We start from the raw sequence: 12932 nt of genomic DNA, 5'->3' as shown, positions 1-12932 counted from the left end.
CAATGAGCTTAGTACATTAGCATGGTTGATGGTGTTCATGGTTCTAAGCTGGCTGCACCTACAACTTTTGCATGTGAGGTAGTCCTATGGTAGGAGTCACACAGACTGTCAATACGTCACAATCTGTTACTGCAAGAAACCTGCACAAAGCCAGGGACAGAAGGCCAAACTTACAGACATTATACATGCTCTGAGTAACCTAGAAGGTGGCTAGTATAACAGCAGGTTTTAACTGAAAAATGAATTATCAAGGTGCTGCTTACTGTGATGGATCTGAAGTCTTCTTAAGACACTAAGGTCTTGCTGGCTGGATTCTGCTGAAATTAAAGTCGAGTTATCAATGCATCCACAGTCTGTTGCCCACAGAAACTTGCAGAATATACACTGATGCTGCACCAAACTGTCACTTATACACTGATTAGCTTTTTATAACAAAGCACACATACTATTGTTGCAGCTTTAGTTACACTGTACCACTTTTTACTTCTCGTTCAGAATAAATGATAACTTTCCTGGACAAAATACTTCTAACAATTTCATTTGCTATAGTCTCTTTATAGTGGTTTCACATCCTGTTTTTCTCCTTGGTATTCTATTTTGCTTTTTGTATGAAAACATTTGTTTGCTGGTGTTTGCAGAAAAATATGCTTGTATCCTGTACAGAAATAATGCTGGTATTGTCTTTATCCATTCAAACTTCCTTGCTTAACAGTGTCATATGATAGAAACATGTACAGATTGTTTTCCTGTTGTCCATTCTTTACATCCTGTTTTTTATATTTTTTTCTAAGTCTGTAAGAGGCCAGCTTTCTTGCTGATAGTATGAAATGCATACATTCTTGCTAATTTTGTAGGAAAACATGTCCATTAAGCAAATTCCTTATTTTTCAGGCCCAGTCATTTTAGTATGGATGCTAATCACATATTGCTAAATTCTCTCCAGATTTATTATTCCTCTGTGTAGGACTAGCTTAGTCCTGCATGGAGGTGGCCATTTAGGAGCAGGACGGCAGCGTGCCATGCATAATAATGAGGCACGCTGCCTGAGCTCCTAGGCTTACACGAAGCGTGTAAGAGTGCAGGGGCGTGTCTGAGAGGAGAGCTCTCAGAATAAACACACCCTCGCAATGAAGAACAGCAGAAAGGGGTATGAAATGAGCGAGACCGCTCACAAGTCACCGCATATCCCCACCAACAGCCTCCCTTGTGTACAACAGCAGCACTATACATAATACATAAATAAAATGATGAAACCCTTAATTTTTTTTTTTTAAATCCAATTAAAGCTAACCGTAGGTGCACGAGTATGCCCATCACTTAGCTACGGTTAATACAGCTTAAATGGCTGAAGAGGATAACAAGGAAGATATATACAAATGCCACAGCATAGCAATAGTGTAGTGGGCAGAGCATTTACCTTACGAGCAGGCATTCCTGGTTCGAGTCCCAGTGCAGCGCATTCCATTTTCCATGGCAAAGCACATTATGAGTAATATTTATGTTACATAACCCACTAAATAACATATTTTCATGAACTGTAGTACTGCAGTAAATGCACATGTGAGGTGTCAGTGTCATAATGAATAAGGCACTGGTACGCAGGTATAAGCACAAATAAGCAGTAGTAAGCATATTTATGCACTAGTAAGCGGGCTTAAGCCCGTTTGCATGCCGGTAAGCAATGTCTACACTGGTTAAGCAATTTTAGAGTTAACTCTCTGTAAGCAGATGTAACTGCAGGTTAGCAGTGCTTACCATCGCTCAAACCCGCTTACAATTGCTCAAAAGTGCCTTAATCACTACGTATCTAATGGCCCTTGTTCTGGCCACCAACAAAATAAAAAAACATGCAGGTCTCAAACCCAGGACCCTATACACCATAGTTACAGCAGTTAACCAAGAAGCCATCACATAAGTACAGAAGAATGAGGTATCAGCAAACAAGTCTTCACCATAGTAAAACCAAACTGAACCTGTGACAGGAATCAGTATACAGTCATATGTTCCATAACCCACTAGATAACATAAATATGTGAACTGCAGTACAGCAGTAAGTCCAGACGTGAGGTGTAATTGTAATAGAGTGTTGAAGTCCCCAATAAAACACAAGGACCCCATATAGTGTACATACACATTAAACATGGATACCAGGCTGATATATAAGATGTAATGAATAAGAAATCAATGCCAAAAAGAAAAAATAATGCAAAGTCTAATGTAAGCAACGCTAAGCATTGCCAGGCCAGCTTAAGAGGTGTAAGCAATGTGTAGGCCAGCTAACTCAATGTGCCCAGTGTTATACCCCTTTAAACAATGGCAACCTTCATTAAGCAGGTTTGCCCATAGCTTAACCTTTTTAAAACCGGCCAGTCATGGAAAAGTGTGGGAAATCAGCCTTACTTAAACCCAAGAGGTGGGAATACATCTCATAACTGGTTGTAACTTCCCCTTGCATGCAGTATGGCAGTAAGGGGAGAAGGTGTGCACTTCTGGGTGCAGCACTGATGCATCCAGGAGTCCAAGGTCATGGCAGGACTCCTAGTTAAAGACCATGCTCAGAGACTGCTGCAGGGCCAGTACCAGGGCTCCAATATAAGGCAGAGGCCTGGGACCGTCTCGCCCATGACCTCATCAGTGCCACTAGCATACCCTGAACTAGTGAGCAGTTCAGGCACCACTATGCCGGCCTGAAGCAGCATAAGGGAGACCTCTTGGAGGAGTGGCTCTAGGAGGCTAGAACGGCAGGGGATGTTCCAGTTGTGTGTAAGTATCACCCCAGTATGTGTGTAATAATTACCAGCTCAGGTATATCATGGATAGGTTTGGCTAAATATTCCTCTTATGTCCCCCACAGCTGCAATGGAGCGGGCCGTGAACCAGGAGGCCCACATCATTTGCCTGGTGATGTTGTGATGTGAGGCAGGTCAGTAAAACTCATGCATTTACTGTCATGGGAATAAATATAAAAGTAGTAGTAAATTAATTGATTGTATAAAACCTGTATTGTTCAAGGCAAGTACTGCATACACTAGGGAATATGGTAGGAAGAGTCTCATATTGTTTGTAAGTCAATAAAAGTGTAATAGCCTGACAAAACAGATCTAACTGCTGGACTGCATGTGTATATCCTGGTATCATACAGTTATGCAGATATGCAATCATGTAATAGTACTGTACTATTAAGCACTGTTACCCACACTGTGCAGCATAAATTGAATGTGTAGGGATGTCAGTATATGATAGGTGTAATCCCCAGAGGCCATTTAGTACAACTGACAGACACATAGACAGTAAGCAGGGAAAATGCAGACAACAAAAGCCAAATAGCACATGCAACTGAGATGTGAGCTGTTGTTTTTTAGCACACACAGCCATAGTTCGAATCCTGCCAGTGGTAGTAGTCTGCATACAGAATCATACCCCACAACTGTACAGATATGTCCAGAATGTCTAGTAAAGTGGCCCATATCTGTTGCCTATCAACCTGTCCCCCTGGGAAATTAGTGGGATGATCTCAGTATGTGTGCATGGGCCATAATCCATTCATCTAGAGGTTGACATGCCACATGCAGGCACACACAGGGTCATATTTCACAGGTACGTGTATACAGCTGCTAAATTACTACTTCTTTGTACAGTCATGTTGCACAGCTAACATGTGCACCAAAGTGAGTGACATCTCACCCTCATGTGGTTGGGGCCCTTTGGCTGTGTGCTGGATGGGACAGGCCTGGATGGCTCCTTGTCACAGTCACCCTCTTCCACACATCTATGTATGCCTAAATTTGGCTTATTATAGTGTGTTGTCCTTACATATATATATATCTGTATTCCTATCCACTGTGTGTGCAAGGCATGAGGTGGTGCATACTGAGGAGTGTCTGCACTAACATCTGCGACTGCCAGATATGTCTGGTCCACTGGTGTTTGCAGACATGGTCTGTGTGAGCATGGCCAGTATGACCTTTCAGTATGTTGCTGACTGACATTGCCTTCATTTCTCTAAGTTTGTGAGCATGCCCAGTATGCCTGTCTGTATTTAATGTGTGGATCAAGTCCAGGTAGTTTGTACTGCAGTGCTGACCTTTGTGTTGTACACCTACAGGTAGCATGCTGTTTATGCAGGGTATTCGTTGATCATTTGGCATTGACTGTTACTACATTTCTGCATAGGATGGGGGGCACACCTGACTATTTCTACATTTCTACACAGGACTGGGGGGACACACCTGACTGTTACTACCTTTCTACGTAAAATGGGGGGGCACACCTGACTATTTCTATATTTCTACGCAGGATTGGGGGGCACACCTGACTGTTATTACATTACTACGTAGGATGGGGGGGGCACACCTGACACTTGTAAAAATTTGCTATGACTGTACTGGTATGTCAGAAACTCCATTTAATTCTGTATTCTTACCTATCATGCTGACTAGAAGCATACAAGTGTACTACAGATCTTAGCTATGGTTGCCCTACATATTAGTGTCTGACTTCCTACCCTTCAGAACTAACATCCCACTGCCTGACCTGCTGTAGTCTGTCTGTGTAGGCCTGGGAGGGTGGTTACCCATAGCCATCATTCAGAGGCCATATCACAGGCTCTATTTGGGTTTGTCTACATCTGTCCTGCTGGCTGAGACTGTTGTTGGGTATGTGAACCACCCTGACTGGCATGTGTGAGTCATATGGACACACATGTCACCCAGCACATTTCCTGCAGTGGGTTTTGTCACCCTGTGTAGTACTGGCTACTTTGGTGACTCCAGTATGTGTTACAGATGTCATGGTGCCACTATGGGTATCTACTTTCTGTTGCCATAACATTCAGCCACCCAATTCCCTTGCATGCTCACATCCATACCATAGATACAGGTAACAACACATTCTACTCCATTTGACAATTGGTAGGTTGATTGACTTACATTGTGGGTGTGCCAGAATTGCAGATGGTGCTGAAGGGATGCCAATGTCAGATGCACATAGTACACTCCCTATATATGGTTGAGCACAGGTAGTGTCATGTTTGGCATTCCTTTTACTGTATGTGTGAGTCAGAGAGAGGTGTTATTCACTGGGTCCCTGCTGTGTCAGTGTATGTGCTATATGTTACCTCTTTGCCGCAGTCTCAGCATACTGGGCATGCCTCCATCTGTCTACTAGGGCAGGCACAGATTGTTCCACCTCAGAATCACTCTGTACCTGTGCAGGCCTTGGCATTGGTAGGGAGCTGTGTGGCCCTGCCCCGTGCTGTTCCTGCAGCAGTAGTTTCTGCAGGATCATATTGTGTAGCATGGTACATACCATAACAATTTGGGTACATGTAGCTGGTGAATATTGCAAGGCTCCACCGGATGTGTCCAGACACTGGAACTGTGACTTGAGCATCCCAAACACATGCTCTATTATAAATCCAGTCTGTGCGTGTGCCTCATTATGGCATTCTTGTTCAGGTGTGCGTGCATTTCTGATGGGTGTCATCAGCCACGGCTCCAGTGTGTAACCAGCATCCCTCACTAGGTGACCGTAGGGGATGTCCCCATTGGCAAATCTCTGGTACAGCTGCATCAGATGCCAAATGTGGGAATCGTCTTAGCTTCCAGGGCAGCCAGCACACACATTCATTATAATGCCCTGAGCATCACAGACTCAGTTGATGGAGGGGATGCCCCTGTGGTTGATGTAGGCCCTACCCTGATCACCAGGTGGTGCTTTGATGCATATGTATGTGCAATCTATAGCACCCACTACTTCAGGTATTCTGCTATTTGGTGGAAGAGACACATATTGCTGGCCAACACCTCATGGGTGTTGAGGAAATATACGTGCTCACTGGCATGTGCTGACATGGCATCCAGGAACTGTTGGAATACTCTGGATGCTGATGCCTGTGAGATCCCCATGATATCCCAAGTTGAGCTTTGGGAGGTACCTGTGGCTAGTATTCCTAGGCCTACACATACCTTGGTATCCACTGGGATGGGTTCCCCTCAGTCAGTTTGGTGCGTCAGGCATGGCTGGCACAGCTCAACAATTTGCTGTAGGAGGTCCCTGTCCACCCTATAGCACTCCACTATCTCTAGCTCATACAGCACCTGGTAGGTTACCCTGGGTCTGTACACTCTTCTCCGTCTCTTCACTGTAGGTTGATCGGCAGCATTCACATCCTCACCACCCTCAGCCTTATGCACATGTTGTTCTATGTTGCCTGCTGCAGTCCCTCTCATTTTGTAGGTTTGTTTGTTAAAAGTTCCCCACTTGTATACACATGTGGTGTAGACTGTGGGAAAAATCAGAGGGGAAGGTGTTTGCATAGTTTATAGTAGTGTTCTGGGCTGGGCTGATCTGCTGCCTGAGTAATTGGCTGATTCTGATACATTTCACCTGCCAACTATGCTAGTTCACCTTGATTACCTTCCTACTGCTGTTTTCCCTTCCCATTGCCTTCCTGTTTAAGCCCGGGGGCATGCTGCGTAAACAGAGTGCTCAAATATGCACAGTGCTGCTATTTTCTGGTATAACTTTTCTCTTCTTTCTTTAAAACCTGGTGCGTGGCACGTGCACCCTCTTAGGCAATGTAAAGAGTGCTAGGCAGATTCAGGCACACCCCCTAGCTTAGCTGTGCTAAGCTAAGAGCAAACCTGAGTCACAGGGCTCCAATCTGCTTATAGTATGCTAGACACACACCCCTATGATGTCAGCTAACTCCTAGGCTTGCACAAAACTGTTCCTACTCTTACACTGTTGGGACCTGGCAAGCATGCTGGGGAAAACTGGGATTCACTATTATTCCCCTCATTTGCATAGCATTGCCTGCTAATGCATAGTTACATGTCTCACACTGAGCCTCCCCCCTTAGCAACCACTACTCACTGGCCATGTTGTCTTCTGCCTGCCATTGACTTGCATGGCAGATTACTGATTTTAGTTAGAATGCTCAATTTAGGTTTATTTTGTTATTTTCCTCCCGATCCCATTTGTGAACCACTGCCCTACACTTAAACAGCGGAGATCAGCTAAAAAAATAAAAGTTGATTTTTTATTTATTTTTTCCTGTTTGCAATGCCAATGGCCTTATATTTGGCCATTGGCATGCTTATTAACTGATATGCGGCCTTTATTTGGAGCTGTCACAGCTACGTTTTGGAGTTTGCAGAAATGTACTCCGTTACTAACCGAGTACATTTCTGCAGAATGCACTAGTCCTGCACAGCCAGTTGCAAGCTTCCTGGATCGCAAAATCACCTCTTTTGCATGGATTTCTCCTGCAAATGGGGTGATTTGCATACAGGGGCTTAGTCTGTGCAGGACTAGTGCAGGAGCGCTCATGCACTCCCCTGCAGGCTGTTCCTGGATCGCATGGCAGATATATTGCCTGCTAGAGCTCCTGCACTGATCTTGCATGCTGTGCAAGGCATAGAGAATCCAGGGGTCTATTTCTACATTTCAGCAAGCTTTATTTTATACCTTATTTATTTTGCATATTTGTACTTTCAACCTTAATACCTTGTTGAGCATATTCTTACAATTCCCTCTTTTTATTTTTTTTACAGAAAACCACATTAAGAAACAAAACCTTTAGTCTTTTTTTGATACAAGTCAAAATGCAATTTTACACAGTTGATACAATGATATCAAGTATTACTACCAAAATTGAATGTATTTAACAACCTTTTCTTTTGCAGACCATTCTGTGAAAATATTCCATCAGTTATGAGCTGTGTCTGCTTAGTTTTATTTTTTGACTTGATTAGTTTATTCTTTTGCAATCGTAGAATTTGATTTATGACTTAGAACAAGATTAGAGATAGACTAATATCTATGAGACAAGAAATGTGTGCTACTGCAAATGTTATTTAGTGCTATAAATATACAGTTTCAATGTAATTTTAACCATAACATTGTGGTCATATCTCTGAACTGCTCATTAACACCTTGGTTGACAGTGAAGTGAACATATTAAACACCTTGGTAAAGTACTGAACTGGGCTTAGATAATAAATATTTGAATGCAATTATTTCAGTATATTTAATACCTGAGGATTTAAAAATAAATTATTTATATAGTAAATAATGATATGTACATATTAGTCCATTAGCTGTATGAGTACAATATTTTAATATAATTTTCTCTAACTGGGGTAACCAATACTGGTACAGATAAAATGATGGTCCAAAAAAAACGGTGATAAAATGACAACTAGTAATAAAATTTCAACTTGACAAATTACTTTTGGACTTGTTACTTTACAATGTGTCCTATACAGTATATATCTACACAGACTGTCTGCTACTCATGCATTTTAATCTAGTAGGTACCCTGGACCCATTTTTTTAAACATGGTTCTCCATACATATTCATTGCTAGACATTAATTTCATTTGTACTGAATTATTTTGTATTTGTGCATACAAGGACTGTAAAGTACACTTAGTGCAATCTACAAATTTATTAACAATAACATTTATTTATTTTTATTTTTTATTTATTTTACATTTGTTAACCGGGCTAGTCCAACTGGATGCATGTCCATTTTCAGTGGAGGCCCGAGGAGAAAAGCTCTGCTATCTACTACATGATAACACAAGTAAATACAAAATACATAAGGCATTTACAGTACAAATACACAAGGCATTTAAACCACAATAAGAGGATGTAGAGAAAAAGGTGATAGGGAGATACAGATATTACTAGAGTACTGATAAGCATAGTGAGAGACAGAGAAGTTAAATAGTTTAAAAGTTAGCTAAAGAGTTTAGAAACAAGTATAGTTTATAGATAAGAGAGTAATTTCTAAGTAGGAGTGAATAGATAAAGAAATAGAGATGAGGGAAGATGAAAAGGATACTGGAGATGGGAGGGGGTTAAGATTAGCTGGGGTTATTGCAGGAGCATAGCCAGTGGTTGGTTAGAAAGTGTTTCAGTTTAGTTTTAAATAGTGTTAGGGAAGTTTGGGCTGTTAGATCTGGTGGAAGTTGATTCCAAATTTTGCCAACTGAGTTGGAAAATAAAGAGTCACCTGCTGTGTTTTTTGATCGATGAGTTTGAATCAGTAGTTTATTGGAAGAGCGAAGGTTTTTTAGGTTGTTATAGGGTTTTATAAGGGTAGAGAGCATTGGTGTATTTTCTGGGTGGTAAAGGGCTTTATGGGCAATTGTAAGCTGATAGTATTGAATTAGGTGGGGTAACTCTAGCCACCCTAGGTTACAAAGGTTCAGGCAGTGGTGTGTTCTATATGGTGAGGCAGTGGCAAATCTGGCAATGTTGTTGTAGGCTGCAGTAAGCTTGTTGATGCTATGTTTAGAAAGGTTAGTATATATAGGGGAAGCATATAGTAGAGTAGAGGTAAGATGGGTTCTAGCTATAGTAGTTCTTGCTTCAGGAGTTAAGTAAGATTTGATTCTGTAGAGGGAACCTAATTTTCTATTCATTGCTTTTATGATGGAGTTAATATGGAAGTCAAATTTAAGTAGGTTGTCAATAGTTATGCCTAAAAGTTTGGTAGTTTGGTATGGAGAGATAAGGGTGCCATTATTTGAAGAAAGTGTGAAGTTAATAGAGGGAGAGAGGTGTAGGTAGAAAGAGGAGAAGTTTAGTTTTCTTAGGGTTTAAGAGAAGACAGTGATTGGAGAACCATTGCTCTATGGTGGTAAAAGTTTTTTGGGTAATGGAGTGGAGGTCAGTTTGGTTGGTGGCAGAGCAAATGATGGTGGTATCGTCAGCATACTGAATACAAGTAGTTAGAGGAGTGGCAAGATGCAGATCGTTAATAAAGATGGAAAATAAAAGAGGACCTAAGATGGAGCCCTGGGGGACTCCTAAAGTGGTGGGGAGAAGTTCTGAAAGATTGTTGTTCCATAACACGGCTTGTTTCCGATTATGAAGGTATGAAGTAAACCAGCTTAAGGCAAAGTTATTGAGTGAGAGAGATTTTAAACGATGTAAGAGTAGTTGGTGGTTCACCATGTCAAAGGCTTTTGACAGGTCTACAAAAAATGCTGATGTAAGAAGATTGTTATTACGGTTTTTATTAATGGAGTCGATAAAGGATACTAAGGCTGAGGTGGTGCTATGGCAGGGACGAAAGCCATGTTGGCAGTTTGCGAGGAGATTGTTGGATAGGAGGTGATTAAGTAACTGTTTGTGAATGCATTTCTCCATTATTTTTGCAATAGGAGATAGTAGTGCTATGGGGCGGTAGTTAGAATACTCAAATGATTCACCACCTTTGAAGAGAGGGATGATGTGGGAGATTTTCCAGAGTGAAGGTATAGTACTTTCTCTAATGGTTCTGTTGATTAGAATAGAGATAGGGTAAGCAATAGCATTAGCACTTAACTGAAGATATTCAGCTGGCAATTTGTCTGCTGAGGGGGTGGAAGGTTTGAGTTTCTGAAGTAGATATCGAATATAGGAAGTAGGTATGGGTTTAAGTTGAAATGGTGGTGGTGTGCAGCTTGGGTTACCCAGTAGTGAGGGGTCTGGGCTTTGTTGGTTGGCTAGGCTAAGTATTGTAGAAGTAAAAAAGTTATTGAAAGCATTTGCTGTTTGTAAGGGAGAGTCTGGGCAGGAGCCTAGTGGACTAGGGGTTTCAACTTTGCCAGGGGATAGTAGTGAGTTAATAGATTTCCAGAATTTCTTTGGTTGTAGGTGGGAGGATTGCTGTAGTTGTGTGTAAAAGTTCTTTTTATCTTGTATGATAGCTAGTTTAGTCATATTTCTTTTTTGTTTGAAGCTAAGGTGATCAAAAGAGTCCTTAGTGGTTCGCCATTTAGTCCAGGCTTTATTCCTAGTAAGGATAAGTTGTTTAGTGTTGCTTGTAAGCCATTGAGCTGTCTTACTTTTTGTGCATATAGAACGCATGGGGGCATGCCGATCAAGAATAGTAAGGAAGGTTGCATTAAAGTGGTTAACAGCGTCATCTATTGGGAGACTCTTTAGTGGTAACCAGGTAACTAGGCTAAGTTCATTTAGAAACTGATGGAGGTCAAAATGTTTTTTGCTGCGAGATAAGCGAATTAGGGGAGGTGTTTCTAGATGTGTTTTGTGCCTTATAATGTATGTTAGTGAGTGGTCACTAAGGTCATCTGGGAGGGTTCCTGTTGAGTACTTTTGTAGGGGACTATTTGTCAAGATCCAGTCTAGTATGGTTTCTTTGTTATTGCTTTTATTTGTTCTAGTAGTTGAGTGAATGGTTTGATGGAATCCATATAGGTTGATAGGGGTTGATGGATTAGTTTGTTTGCAAATGTTCCAATCTATGTTAAAGTCACCTAGCAATATAGTTTCTTGAGGGAGATTAATCGAGAACCAGTTTAGTAGGTCTTCTAATATGGGGCGATTGTTGCCTGGGGGAAGATAAGTGCAGATAATGTTTATAGTTTTGTTTGTGTTGAGGGAGAGTTTGGGGATAAGAATTTCACCATGATTGCTGTGTGGTGGGGTATGAGTAGTTTTATTTACTTCTAGTCCAGTTTTGAAGAGTATAGCTACTCCTCCCCCTTTTTTATTAAGACGGTCTTGTCTAAGGATGTTATAGCATAGAATATATATATTCGAACATCAAGCAAAATCTTGGAAAATTTGTATGTCTCTTTAGAAGTATCTAGTGGAATTGCCACCAGAGGCAACTACATACCCAGCAATTAGAAACATTCATGCTTTTTGCATACTAACATTGCCTTGCCAAAAACATATTAAAAAACAATGACCGGTCTTGTTCATTTTTACATATCTTTACTCTCTCTCTTGTATAGCTTTAATAAACAATTTTAAACCATCTCTTGTATAGCTTTACAGTTTAACAGGTTGTAAATGCAATTTAATACTAGACAATACAATGATAGCATAACAACTATTAGCAACTTGTAAAATATCTTATCCTGTCAGGTTTGATCTGTTTACAAGTATTTCTAATGCACTAATACCTGTTAAACTCAAGCCACTTATCTGGCAATCAGTCTTGTTTTTTACCTTATCTGCTCAATATTTCCTGTAACTATTCATCCAGTCTGGGAAGGTCTGAGCTCACATTTTAGACTCTGTAGACTATAGTCAACCCTTTTAATATTTTTCCTTTAATCATCTGTTAATATACTGCAATTTGATAGTAAAATGCAGTTATAAAACACTTAGAATTATAATAAGTATTTGTGATTTGCATAAGTATTCATTTATACTACATAACTAGACATTACTTTACAATTAGCTTACATATTTTTAACTTGTATTTGTATCTTTTATTTATTTAACTGCCCTGCCATTCATTTTACAAAGACTGCTTGAGTAATACCATCTGTGATTTTATTTTATTTTTTTAATTCAGAACTTTAACTGTTTGGTGAGGTTTTACTATACAATTATAAAAAATTGTAAAAAAACAAAAAAAACAAAATAGATATTGGCTTAACTAACACGTTTATATTTACATTATTTACGTTTGATGTAGTCTGCTTTTTCTCTTGTGCATTTTAACAGATGTATTTTATATGAAAAGAAAATACATGTATGTCAGTCTTGTCACTTCAGATTTTTACTGTTATGCACTAGAACTGTTGTGTTTACCTTTCGACTATGCTATGAGAATGGCAGTCATATGCTCTACTTTACTGTTGTACTGATAAATATCTTGCTTAAATCGAATTAAAGTAAAACATTTGGAAATGATTTGTCCATACAGCTGATCCTGCTATGTATGCTTAACCATTTTCAAAACACATATTATAAAATATATCTCTTTTGTACAGATCAGCTGTAATTTCCTGCTCTTTTGCAATGTTTTCTTAAGCTCAGCTGCTGTATTCAGGAAGTCAGTCTCTGTCAGTTCAGCTAATTTATTTTCTTTATCCTGTAACTGTTGTTCAAGAGTTTTCTGAAATGTTGCACAGTCTTTCTGACATTTTTCAGTAATCTGTTCTGCTGAATCAAAA

The sequence above is a fragment of the Protopterus annectens genome, chromosome 10.part0 (genome assembly GCF_019279795.1).
Source record: "Protopterus annectens isolate FY-2018-M chromosome 10.part0, PAN1.0, whole genome shotgun sequence".
Lineage (NCBI taxonomy): Eukaryota > Metazoa > Chordata > Ceratodontiformes > Protopteridae > Protopterus > Protopterus annectens.
This window is presented reverse-complemented; position numbering follows the sequence as displayed.